The sequence below is a fragment of the Palaemon carinicauda genome, chromosome 2, assembly GCF_036898095.1.
Source record: "Palaemon carinicauda isolate YSFRI2023 chromosome 2, ASM3689809v2, whole genome shotgun sequence".
Classification (NCBI taxonomy): domain Eukaryota; kingdom Metazoa; phylum Arthropoda; class Malacostraca; order Decapoda; family Palaemonidae; genus Palaemon; species Palaemon carinicauda.
The window spans coordinates 72,966,184-72,978,922 of NC_090726.1; positions in this window are offsets into that span (position 1 = coordinate 72,966,184).

Below are 12,739 nucleotides of genomic sequence, written 5' to 3' on the forward strand. Positions count from 1 at the left end.
CAGGTAGGGTATACTGTAGAGTGGACCATCTGGGAAGTACTATTATTATGCCGATAATGGAGAATGCAAATTTCCTTTTCAACTTATGATACTTTCTTAATATTCTCAAGCAGGTAAGACAACCAACGACAAAAACAAAAACAAACTAAACACATCCCTTTGTTATGGATTCTGGTGACAATGACCCCACTCTGCTGGATAAACTAACTGCCCCCCCCCCCCCCCCACTTCCCTCTCCCTACTGTTGACGACCTTTACTAGTTGACGGCCAAGGAACTAATAGAGATGAAATGTAAGAAAAATAAAAGGAATCTAAATACGTGATATATCAATAATATGCCATCATGAAGCATTGGGGATGAGTTTTAAACCTTGCGGTAAAATTCGTGAAATAAAGATTAATTTCGAAGATGATAATGAAAATGGATAGCATGGATATCCTTCAGTAATCATTAGGAAGCTTTGAAAGTAGTTTGTGAGATTTCCAATATAAAAATTAATAATTGTGAGATTACCGTAGTGCTACGCAATGCAATTCCTGGAAACCTGGATGTGTATTGCCCCAGTGACTGGTGTCAGTGTTAAACTGCTGACACCAAAATAAATCCAATATCAGAAAGAAAACCTAAGCCACCAATGAGGCTAATTGCAGCATCCAGGGCAGAGGAATTTAATTACTTTAAATTCCTAGGATAATACAAAGGAAAGTGGGTGCCATAGACCATGGAAGCATTTCTATATTAGGCAAGAAATCCACCTTAATTCATGCCAGATCTAGAACACAGTCTTTTATGTTATATGATATCAAAATAGAAGAGAATCTCATGATGGATATAAAAATCCTTTGAATTTTAGCTCTGGAAGAGGATTATATTCTAACAAAGACTTATATGATTTTAGCAAAGATGAAATCTTAAATATGTGCCAAAAAGAAATATGGAAGGTTCATAGGATTCCCAGAGCCACTATGATTATTTTCACTTTTGAAAGACCATGATGTACCCTCTCATATATACATCGAGAAGGATAGAATACCAGTTCACCTTTACAAATAGAAACTTTGGCAGTGCTTCAATACTTAAAATTTGGTTACCGTTCAAAGATATATAAAAATGTAAAGATCTGTGACAATATTTCCCATCCTGAGCATAGATTCTTCACTAATATTGCAAGGGGCGCTAATTTTAGCCAGGATCACAAGCCAGCCAGCAGGAAATAACCTCAATACCAAACAAAAGAAGCAGCTGTTCAGAAGTCGAATGCAGAACATATCATTGTGGGATATGTGAGGTGACTTCTAACCAAAACCAAAAGTTATGCTAAGGCTTTAAAATCTAAGGATGGGGAACATCAAGAAAGAATTGCAACACCAGTTAGACCAGGTAATATAAAGTCTCCTTATTGCTGAATCATCTTCGAAGGCTAATACCAAGCTTCATAATCTAGATTCAGTGCCTCTCGTCAAAAAGGCTCCACCTCCTTCCTCTAAGTCTGCCACACCTAGGATGAACAGCCCAAGGTTCCAATCTCGGGCAGCACCATTGCCAGGTCTAAGGGAGGAACTGTATTTTAGAGGGCTACTGGGTATACCTGTCATGATGGAGGTACATAATCCCAAAATCCTAATGGCTCTCCATCTTTCAATCGAAAAAGAGGGAGATCACCATCCCTCTAGCCTCCAACTAAAAATTCAAAAATTAATAATCTAAATAGATACAATATTCCATCTAAAATATATGAACCTTAAAGAAATTTAGATATATCAAAGATTATTGTCGAAGTTCACCATTCACCTCGACAAAAAGATAAGAAGGCTATTAAGAAAAATGTCAAACCAAGCATAGGAACACATACTCTTTCAAAGAGAGTATGAGACTCCCAATAATCCAAAAGCTCTGATAGGAAGACATTTAAGGAATCTTCGAAAAAGTAAGCTTTATTTTATCGACAATTTAACAGTAGAACTGTCAAGGTTTCACGTGTAAATATGAAGAACTTAAGCTCCTTATTCATGAGCACTCACCCATAATTATATGACTACAGGAGAGCAAACTTGATGATATTACTCCTTGTCTTTGCAAATATATCAGCTATAGGACACCATATGATCGACGAGTAGAGAGCCATATTAAAATCTTATATACATTCATCGAGATGTTACACAAATACCTTTGTCTATTCGTACACCTCTGCAGACAGTGGTTGTATAGATTAATATAGGAAGAAAATACACCATTTGATCTCTTTATTTGCTTCCAAAGGACAATATCTCATGATAATTTAGTAGAGGTGATTCAACAACTCCCTCAACCTTTTCTCTTACTGGGAGATTTGAGTGGTAGACATTCTTAATGGGGCGATGTTTTAGCAAACACAAGGGGCAATATCATTTCATTAATTTTGGAAAATGAAGATATGAGACTCCTTAATACAGGAGAACCCACACACTTTCATGTTCAGATAGGTACCTTGAAGTGCCTTGCATTGACCTATAAGTTGTAAGCTCTAACTGCCTTTTCGATTTTCAATGGAGAACGTTAGATGATTGGCATACTAGTGATCATGCTGTAATTATTATAAATACGGACAATAATCCATCCTTACAGAAATTCCCACGATGGAACCTGGACAAGGCAGACTGGAGTAAATTTCGGGAGCTAAGTGAAGTTCAAGGGAATGCAGAACAATTTGAAAGTGTAGATTATGCCATAGACTCGCAGAATGGAACTCTACATACAGCAGGAGCAATTCAATTATAAAAGTACACGCGGTTATCAAACGTCAACCAATGTCCTGGAGGTCTTCAGAACTAAGTGCCTTGCACAGAGTCACAAGAAAATCTTTGACTCAGTTGCATAGCTAAGTAAAGAGGAGAACGGAATAATATACAAGAAATGTAGAGCACAGTTCCGTTGTGACATGAAAACAGCTAGGCGGCAGTCTTGGACATCATTTATTTCCTCTTCTGATTATAGGAAAATGAGTGTAAATGGTTAGTATGTGACTGGAGCAACTGAGGTTGGCAATGCGTTGGCTGAGCATTTCTCCACTGTATCATGCAAGTTTGATACAGCTCCTGGTTATCTCTATAGGAGCATTGAAGAACAGAGTCTGTTCAATTTTACGATAGAAAAGGAGGAATGTTATAATGCTCTTTTTAACGAAAAGGAATTTGATTCCACAATTGCTACGTGCATTGATACAGGCCCTGAACCAGATGGCATTCCATATGCAATGATTGACCATGTACCTGTTAATACTAAGTTATTTACTCTAACCATTATTACTGAAGATAGCAACTCATTTAATTCATTTTTTTTTTTGTAGATTACTCGGTAAATTAAAACAAATGACTCAATAAGTGTTTTTTTTTTTTTTTTTTTTTTATTTTATTTTATTTTTTTTTTTTTTTTTGATGGGCTGCTTATTTCTAAAATTGCTATATAAGTGTTAATATGTTTAAAGGTCCAGAGCGTTAGTGGGGAGGTAAAATGTCCAAAAAAGAACATCGCATCCACTTAGTAAGTACTTCATTCATGTAACTCCCAAACATTATACCCTCTTCACTCATTTTCAAGGATAACACATCATGGCATTCCAACTTTGCAAAGAAAGCTCCAGCTATGAATTCCCAAGGAAGGTAATTTATCTAGTGGTTAAAAGATCATACAATTGGTTATGATCCTTCACGAAGGAAATTCGAATTGCATGAGCTTGTAGCTAAACAAAAGTATAAAGCATTGATTAATTGACTTATATTGCTGGTCATGAAGTACTTAGACCTCGTCCATATAATTGCCAATTTACCACCATCGCATTAATTTGGGTATGAGTAAAGTTTGATGTAAAAAGGGATAATTAAAATAATAAGAATACAAAGACAAGGATACAAGATATAACTTGGAAGGCAATAAGTAAAATAGCTGTAGTATACATACATTACACTCGGAGAGTTGAAGAGGAGTACAGGCAGAAAGACATTACATACGCCCATCTTACAGATACTACGTCAAAATGGGACCTTCGACTAGCCAGAGAGTACTATATTGGATCATTCTTTGTGGTTACGGTCCATTTTCCTTTGCCTACATATACACAGAATAGTCTGGCCTATTCTTTACAAATTCTCCTCTGTCCTCATACATCTGATACCACTAAGATTACCAAACAATTCTTTTCTCAAGGGGTTAACTACTACGCTTTAATTGTTCAGTTGCTACTTTAATATTGTGAAGGGTAAAAGAGATTCTTTAGCTATGGTAAGGAGCTCTTCTAGGAGAAGGATACTGCAAAATCAAACCAGTGTTCTCTAGTCTCGGGTAGTGCCATAGCGTCTGTACCATGGGGCTCCCGCGGTCTTGGGTTAGAGTTCTGTTGTTGAGGGTTACTCAGGCACACTATTCTATCTTCTTTCCCTTCCTTTTTTTTTAAGTTTTTATAGTTTATCTGTAAAAAATTTATCTTAATATTGTTACTGTTTTAAAGATATTTTATTTCATTAGTTAATTACTTCTCTTGTTGTTTCCTTATTTCCTTTCCTCACTGGGCTATAGCATTCTGCTTTTCCAATTAGGGTTGTAGCTTAGCAAATAATAATAATAATAATAATAATAATAATAATAATAATAATAATAATAATAATAATAATAATAATAGATTCCAGTGACAGTAGTTAGTCAGGCACACATGTATGAGTACACAACTCGATAAAGATGGTAATAGATTTGGCCATTTCTTTCCATTACCTTTATAGCATTATATCTATATATGTTACTAATACATTCTAGAATGCGTTATATCTAGGAATATGACTAGTATAAAAGGGATGATTTAGTATAACCCATATGAGTCCATGCAATAATTGTTACCTCACATTAGCTGTCTCTCTACTTCGGTGTTTATACGAGGAGGTGTAAATTACCCTAAAACAAAGGCTATATCTGCCCTAAATTCTTATCTATTACCCTTTCAACCAAGATAACAGAGGTGGGAATAGACTACCTACTACCTAAAGTACCGCAAAAATAACCCTACATGAGAACCAATCACCCTATTTTAATGTACTGTATTTCAATCTAAAGTGGAGGCCCTACTATACTGCTGAAATGAATGTTCTTGGGAGTGATATATTTATAAAGACTTATATGTTTGCATAATCCACATATGGTAGCCTGCACTTCGTGTTACATTTTACAAAGAATTCCTCAATATGCACGTATGTTAATGGGGTATGTAAACTGTATCATCATTATTATTATTACTAAGTAATGTGCAACCCCAATTTGAAAAGTAGGATGCTCTAAGCTCAAGGGCTCCAGCAGGGAAAATAGCCCATTGAGGAATGAAGAATGAAATAGATAGAATAGTGTGTCTCTATGTACCCTCAAGCAATAGAACTTTGACTCGAGAAAGTAGAAGACTCTGGTTCAGACGCTATGCCACTACCCACAACTAAAGAACAATGGTTTGATTTTGGATTGTCCCTCTCTTGGAAAAACTGTTTACCATAACTACAGTGTCTCTTCTACCCTTACCAAGTGGAAAGCAGCCACTGAACAAATACAGTGCACTGACAATCCCATTCTGGCAGATGCTGGAGACAAAAGTTCTTGATTGTTGTAAATATATTATCACAAAAATACATAATTCTTCAGCTTTCAATGCTATTTCCCCTTCGTCACAAGAAATGCATACAGAGACTATTTTGAAAACCTGTTTATATTGTTGTCCTTCCAGATGTTCTGATCAAGATTAGTTATTAGCTTTAACAGATAAATAATGACGGTCTACCACAAAAACAACTTCTGTATTAGCTTCTTAACCCTGGATAGGTACGATGGGTCGTTCGTGACCCCGAGCGTCAAAAAAAAAACAGGTTTTTCTCACGTGACTCACCCCCGTGACTGAATTTGTGGGTGATCGACCTGCAGGAGGTGTCTCCCCTACACGCTCTAGTAGTGTCCAGATGTGCATTGCTGTAGCTGTACTCCTTCCCCGATTTCTGAGACGCGTCGGGGTCGAGCACGACCGAGTTTACCCTTCTAAGGTAGTTTGCATAATTATCAAAGTTATTACGTATTATGAAATTGTCGTAGAATGGTGCAACTTGTATAGGTTATCAGTTGTGGAAAGTCTTGGTGGATTGTTTGGCTACCATGTGCATGATTTTTTTTTTAGTTAAAATGTCGTTCATCACCACGAGGACCATTTTACCGCGAGTGCCCCTTTTTCATTTTTTTTCATTTTTTTGCCAAGTCATTTTTCCGTAAGATATTGCCAAATAGTGTCGTAAAACTTTTGCTTGTTTAGTGTTGGAAAGTGTGTCTAGATGATCTGGCTACCCATGCATGACTTTGTTTTTGTCAGATACGACGTAGTTATTGGTATATTGGGTATTTAACTGTGGTTACCAATTTCTGTTTTTTTTCAATATTTGTAAAAATTACTACGTAGTAAGGAATTGCCGTATATTATTCATTTTTTTTTTCATGTTTATGTGTTAGAAAGTGTGCCTTGATGGTTGGGCTAACACGTGCATGTCTTTTTTTTTATCTGAGATGCCGTATATTAGAATGTCGGGCATTTTACCGCGAGTACCCCTTTTTCATTTTTTTTTCATTTTTTTGCCAAGTCATTTTTCCGTAAGATATTGCGAAATAGTGTCGTAAAACTTTTGCTTTTTTAGTGTTGGAAAGTGTGTCTAGATGATCTGTCTACCCATGCGTGATTTTGTTTTTGTCAGATACGACGTAGTTATTGGTATATTGGGTATTTAACTGCGGTTGCCAATTTCTGTTTTTTTTCAATATTTGTAAAAATTTACTACGTAGTAAGGAATTGCCGTATATTATTGATTTTTTTTTCATGTTTATGTGTTAGAAAGTGTGCCTTGATGGTTGGGCTAACACGTGCATGTCTTTTTTTTTATCTGAGATGCCGTATATTAGAATGTTGGGCATTTTTCCGCGAGTGCCCCTTTTTATTTGTTTTGCATTTTTTTGCTTAGTCATGTTACCGTAAGGAATTGGCAAGTAGTGTCGCAAAACTTATATTTTTATAGTGTTGGAAAGTGTTTCTAGATGATCTGGCTACCCATGCCTATTTTTTTTTTAGCCAGATATGGCGTATATATAAGTATGTGTTCGATTTTCCTGTGATTGCCATTTTTTCGTTTTTTCCCATTTCTTTCAAAATTACTACGTACTAAGGAACTATCACAGAGTAATGATTCATTTATATGTTTATTTGTCGGAAAATGTGCCTTGATGGTTTGCCTAGCACGTGGCTGAAATTTTTTTTTTTCTGAAATGCCGTATATTAGAATGGCCATTTTTCCACGAGTGCCCCTTTTTATTTGTTTTGCATTTTTTTGCTTAGTCATGTTACCGTAAGGAATTGGCAAGTAGTGTCGCAAAACTTATAATTTTATAGTGTTGGAAAGTGTTTCTAGATGATCTGGCTACCCATGCCTATCTTTTTTTTCTTAGCCAGATATGGCGTATATATAGGTATGTGTTCGATTTTCCTGTGATTGCCATTTTTTCGTTTTTTCCCATTTCTTTCAAAATTACTACGTACTAAGGAACTATCACAGAGTAATGATTCATTTAGATGTTTATTTGTCGGAAAATGTGCCTTGATGGTTTGCCTAGCACGTGGCTGAATCTTTTTTTTCTGAAATGCCGTATATTAGAATGTTAGCCATTTTTCCGCGAGTGCCCCTTTTTATTTGTTTTGCATTTTTTCGCTTAGTCATGTTACCGTAAGGAATTGGCAAGTAGTGTCGGAAAACTTATATTTTTATAGTGTTGGAAAGTGTTTCTAGATGATCTGGCTACCCATGCCTATCTTTTTTTTAGCCAGATATGGCGTATATATAGGTATGTGTTCGATTTTCCGGTAATTGCCATTTTTTCGTTTTTTCCCAATTCTTTCAAAATTACTACGTACTAAGGAACTATCACAGAGTAATGATTCCTCTAGATGTTTATTTGTCGGAAAATTTTGTTTACTTTTTTTTTGATTGAATATCATCAAATTTTTTTAGCTAAAATATTATATTGTTTTACATTTTTTTTTTCGATTTTATTTCCCTTCAAAAAAATTTTTTGGGGTCAGAATTTCAATTTTATAGTCGTAAAATAATCGACAATTATCCAGCAACCCACCATACAATTTTTATGCATATCCAATAATAATTAGATTAGTAAATAACACCTTGAAATTGACATACCCTTCCTACATTTCAAGTGGCAGATTAGGGAGTCTGAGTCAGTGTGGTTGGCGGCCATTTTGTGGACATATCCGAAGCGTAAGCTGCCCTATCTATATATATTCTTGTTCCCTATAGAATTTGTGATATTTTGGTATATTTTTACCTGCATAAATATCATATTATATATTAAATATATGTATTTTTTTACGAAATTTCTAAGTACTCAAAAAATTACCTTTAGATATGGCCCCTGATATAAATGTAATTTACAAAATAATGAAGATTTTTTTACATATTTCTATTTTAGGATAACATATGTTTATTCCCTAAAAAAATAGCCACTTCCTATTTCATTTGGGTACCCAAAAAAATTCATGAAATTTGGACAAATTTTTTTTGCCAAAAAAAGTTACTCTTTTTTTCTCATTTCAGATCTTCACCTCCATGGGTCTGACTTCATCCAAAATACATCAAGATGTGTCCTAAACATTCAAGAATCAATTCCTAAAAGGATTTGTGTATATATGTATAAACTTTTTTTTTATGAATTTTTATGTCAGGTCTTTTTTTTTCTAATTAATTTTTTAAAATATTTATAATAAATAGTTTTTCTGCAGATGAGTAGTATTTATTTTTACAGTTGTTTTAAGCATTCATTGAAGTTTTTTTTGGCAAAAGAAAAAAGGAGGTTACTGCAAAAACTGATTTTTCAAGAATTTTTTTTGGCGTCGGGGTCGTTCGCGTCCGAGTATACCCTTAAAGGGGTGTACGAGGAGCGTACCTATCCAGGGTTAATCCATACCTGAAATGTCGGCTTCCAGAAAGACATGATTCGTATTGATCCTGTGCAATCTACCAAAGGATGTGTTTATTATGTGATTATCTTCCAACAGTTAAGTAACAGAGCATTATTTCTGTAATGTATTCTTGAAGCTTTTTTTCTTATGTACACAAGAAGACCTTTGTCTGTATCCCCATCTATTTGCCTATCTGGGGTCTTAATCTTACGTGATAATCAGGATTGAGTTATTAGAAAAAGATATCAAAGTTTTCATAAGTTTTTGATTTTTCTAACACTCATCCATGCTCCTTATACGCCTTTGTATATGAGAGCAGATTTTATATGTATACGGAAAACTGGGATCATTAATATTCAAGAAATTCAGTAACTATCTTCAAGTTTTATGATACATTTGATAATTGCGGGAAGCTTTGTTTGTTACATGAAGTAATCCATTTTATAATTTTGAATATTCTCTCTTGGTTTTTTTTCGTACGATTTTCTTTTTGGATACAAGCCATAATTGAGTCATCTGCGCAGAATCCGTCTGGTAAAGTTTTTAATTATAGATAATTATTGTGCAGAAGTTGAAATGATTTCGGTTTAAAGGTGAATCTTGAATGGCTCAGGCAAGGGGCAGTGGCATTACCCTGGCTAGTAAGACAATTCCATTTAATTTCAGTTGCCAATGCCACAGAACCTATTGGGTTTTTATTCAGCAAATAACTGGAAACAGAATCATTTGAAACTGACATAAAAAAGGACGGCTTATCGCATGATTACAGATCACACTCATCAAATAATGCCAGAGGAAACGGCGAATCGCCTTTTTCCATTATTTGAGGATAAGCCATTCTTGGAAAATTGTATTTGCTCACAATAAAAAATTCACAAAAGTTCTGGGACATGTTCCGTTATGTTACTCCGTTACAGCTGTTTAAATATTAAGTGCTAAAAATATAATCCTTCGAAAATGAAAATGTTAATGCTGACGAAACGCGACGTCTAAAAATATATATTATTTACGTTGTTATAAATATATATTTATCTTCATACAGAAATGGACATCATAAATAACTCACTTCGTAATCAATTATCAAAGGTAAGTTATCGATTTCTTGAATAGAGGTCAATAAGTCGTGGCAGGAAAGAGACGAAAACACAAAAAACAACAAACCTTTGCATCAATCAGAGTTTAATCACCAAAGAGAATCTCAGAAGCAGAAGGATCAAAGAAAGCACGAATGATGAAGTATTTGAATCTTAATCAACCTTCGAATGATGAAATGGAAATAGAATAAATCAACTTTAAATTACCCCTGAGATATGTTTCACGTCTCTCTCTCTCTCTCTCTCTCTCTCTCTCTCTCTCTCTCTCTCTCTCTCTCCTTATATATATATATATATATATATATATATATATATATATATATATATATATATATATATATATATACATATATATATATATATATATATATATATATATATATATATATATATACATATATATATATATATATATATATATATATATATATATATATATATATATATATATATATATATATGCATATATATATATATATATATATATATATCGATATATATATATATATATATATATATATATATATATATATATATATATATATATATATATATATATATTTATATCGATATATATATATATATATGATAAATTTTGCACATTTTTACGTGTTTTTCATATTCAAATAAGCCATATATATTTTTGATATATTAATGTCTGGATTCTCTTAACGACCTCGGGATCAGAGCCCCAGGCGAAATCACACAAACACAAGAGCTTGGCTCCGGCCGGGAATCGAACCCTGGGTTAGTCACTGTCTATATAAGCTTGCCGACCAGGGTTCGATTCCCGGCCGGAGCCAAGCTCTTGTCTTTGTGTGATTTCGCCTGGGGCTCTGATCCCAAGGTCGTTAAGAGAATCCAGACATTAATATATCAAAAATATATATGGCTTATTTGGATATATATATATACATACATACATATATATATATATATATATATATATATATATATATATATATATATATATACTTATATATATATATATATATATATATATATATATATATATATATATATGTATATATATATATATATATATATATATATATATATATATATAAATATATATATATATATATATATATATATATATATATATATATAAATATATATATATATATATATATATATATATATATATATATATATGTATATATATATATATATATATATATATATATATATATACAGGGGGGAAATCTAACTTCAAACCAATTCTTTTAAGTCTTTCCCATCTGTCAAACACACTTTGTAAATTTAGATAGGTCACTCAATTATGCAGTCACCATCATGCTATAGTATCTCATTTGTAATCTCATCAATACAGGCGACTTTCTTCTCTGTAATCTCTTAATTACTTCCCTTTAGAAGAATTCTTAGCCTTACACATACTCTTTCGAATTTTGAAATACTCTGGTCTGCCTCTTATCTATATTTCACATTCAATGAAACTTCAAAAGGCTCACTCACTTGACCCAGGACTGCATCCACACCGGACAGAATCTTCCCACTTGCTTCTTTATATTGAGATTAATGTTCATTAACGATTACCTCTACTTTTCTATCATTTCATCTTCTCCAATGATATAACTTTTTTTACTGTTTACCTCTTCCCCTCTCACTGTATTCTTGCCTACATCTCCATACTCATATATACCTGTGCTTTCTCTCCTAATACAAATGGAGCTTATATAAATTTATTTTTCTTCCTCACAAACACTTTTGTCCATCCATCTCACAAATTCATACAATTTCCCACTTTTCTACATACACAAATATTTTAAGATTTTTTTTTTCTTAGGTGGTATCTCCTTTGATATAAGGCCAGGCACAGTTCAGCTATGCTTTCCCTTATTATATATACTCCTTAACATTCCTTTCTATCCAACTTTCTTTTCTTTATGACATTCATACTCTTTCTTCCAAAATAAAACTTTTACTTCAATGAAATAATGATTATTTACTGTATACCTCCAACATCCCTGATTATATCAACCAACTCCCTTTTATATGTAGTTTGAACTAACATCTAATGTTATAAATGCTGTACTCGATATTTTCTCTATTGATAACCGCGGCCCATCCGCGTAACTGAGCAGTCACGTGACTTCCCGCACGTGGCGCAGTAAAAACAAACCACACTTTAACGTGGTGCTGCATGAACGGTCGTCTGTTAAAGCTAAATTATTCGCTATTATGCCTTCATCATGTGTTATTTTCAACTGCAAGAATCACAATATGATGCAAGGAAAGATGTTGCATTTTTACAAGTTCCCCAGTCGTAGCAGAAGCCCGGATAGGAGGGATAAGTGGCTTGCAGCATGCCAGCAAATGAATCCAAATGGACACAAATGGTCCCCACTAAAGAGTCGGGTTATTTGTAGTGAACACTTTATCTCAGGTATTTATGAAATTTAACATATTTTAATATAATTTAACAATCTGGTGGTTGGTGTTCCAACAGTATGCCTATTGGTGTTCATTATGAATTTATATTAAATTGCCAAAATACAGGTAAACCCAACATGACTGAGAAAGAACACCCAGACTACATTCCATGCATACTGCCTTTCAAGAAAGACAGCTATGCCAAAGCCAAACGACAACTTGAGAGGTATGAGCGAAAT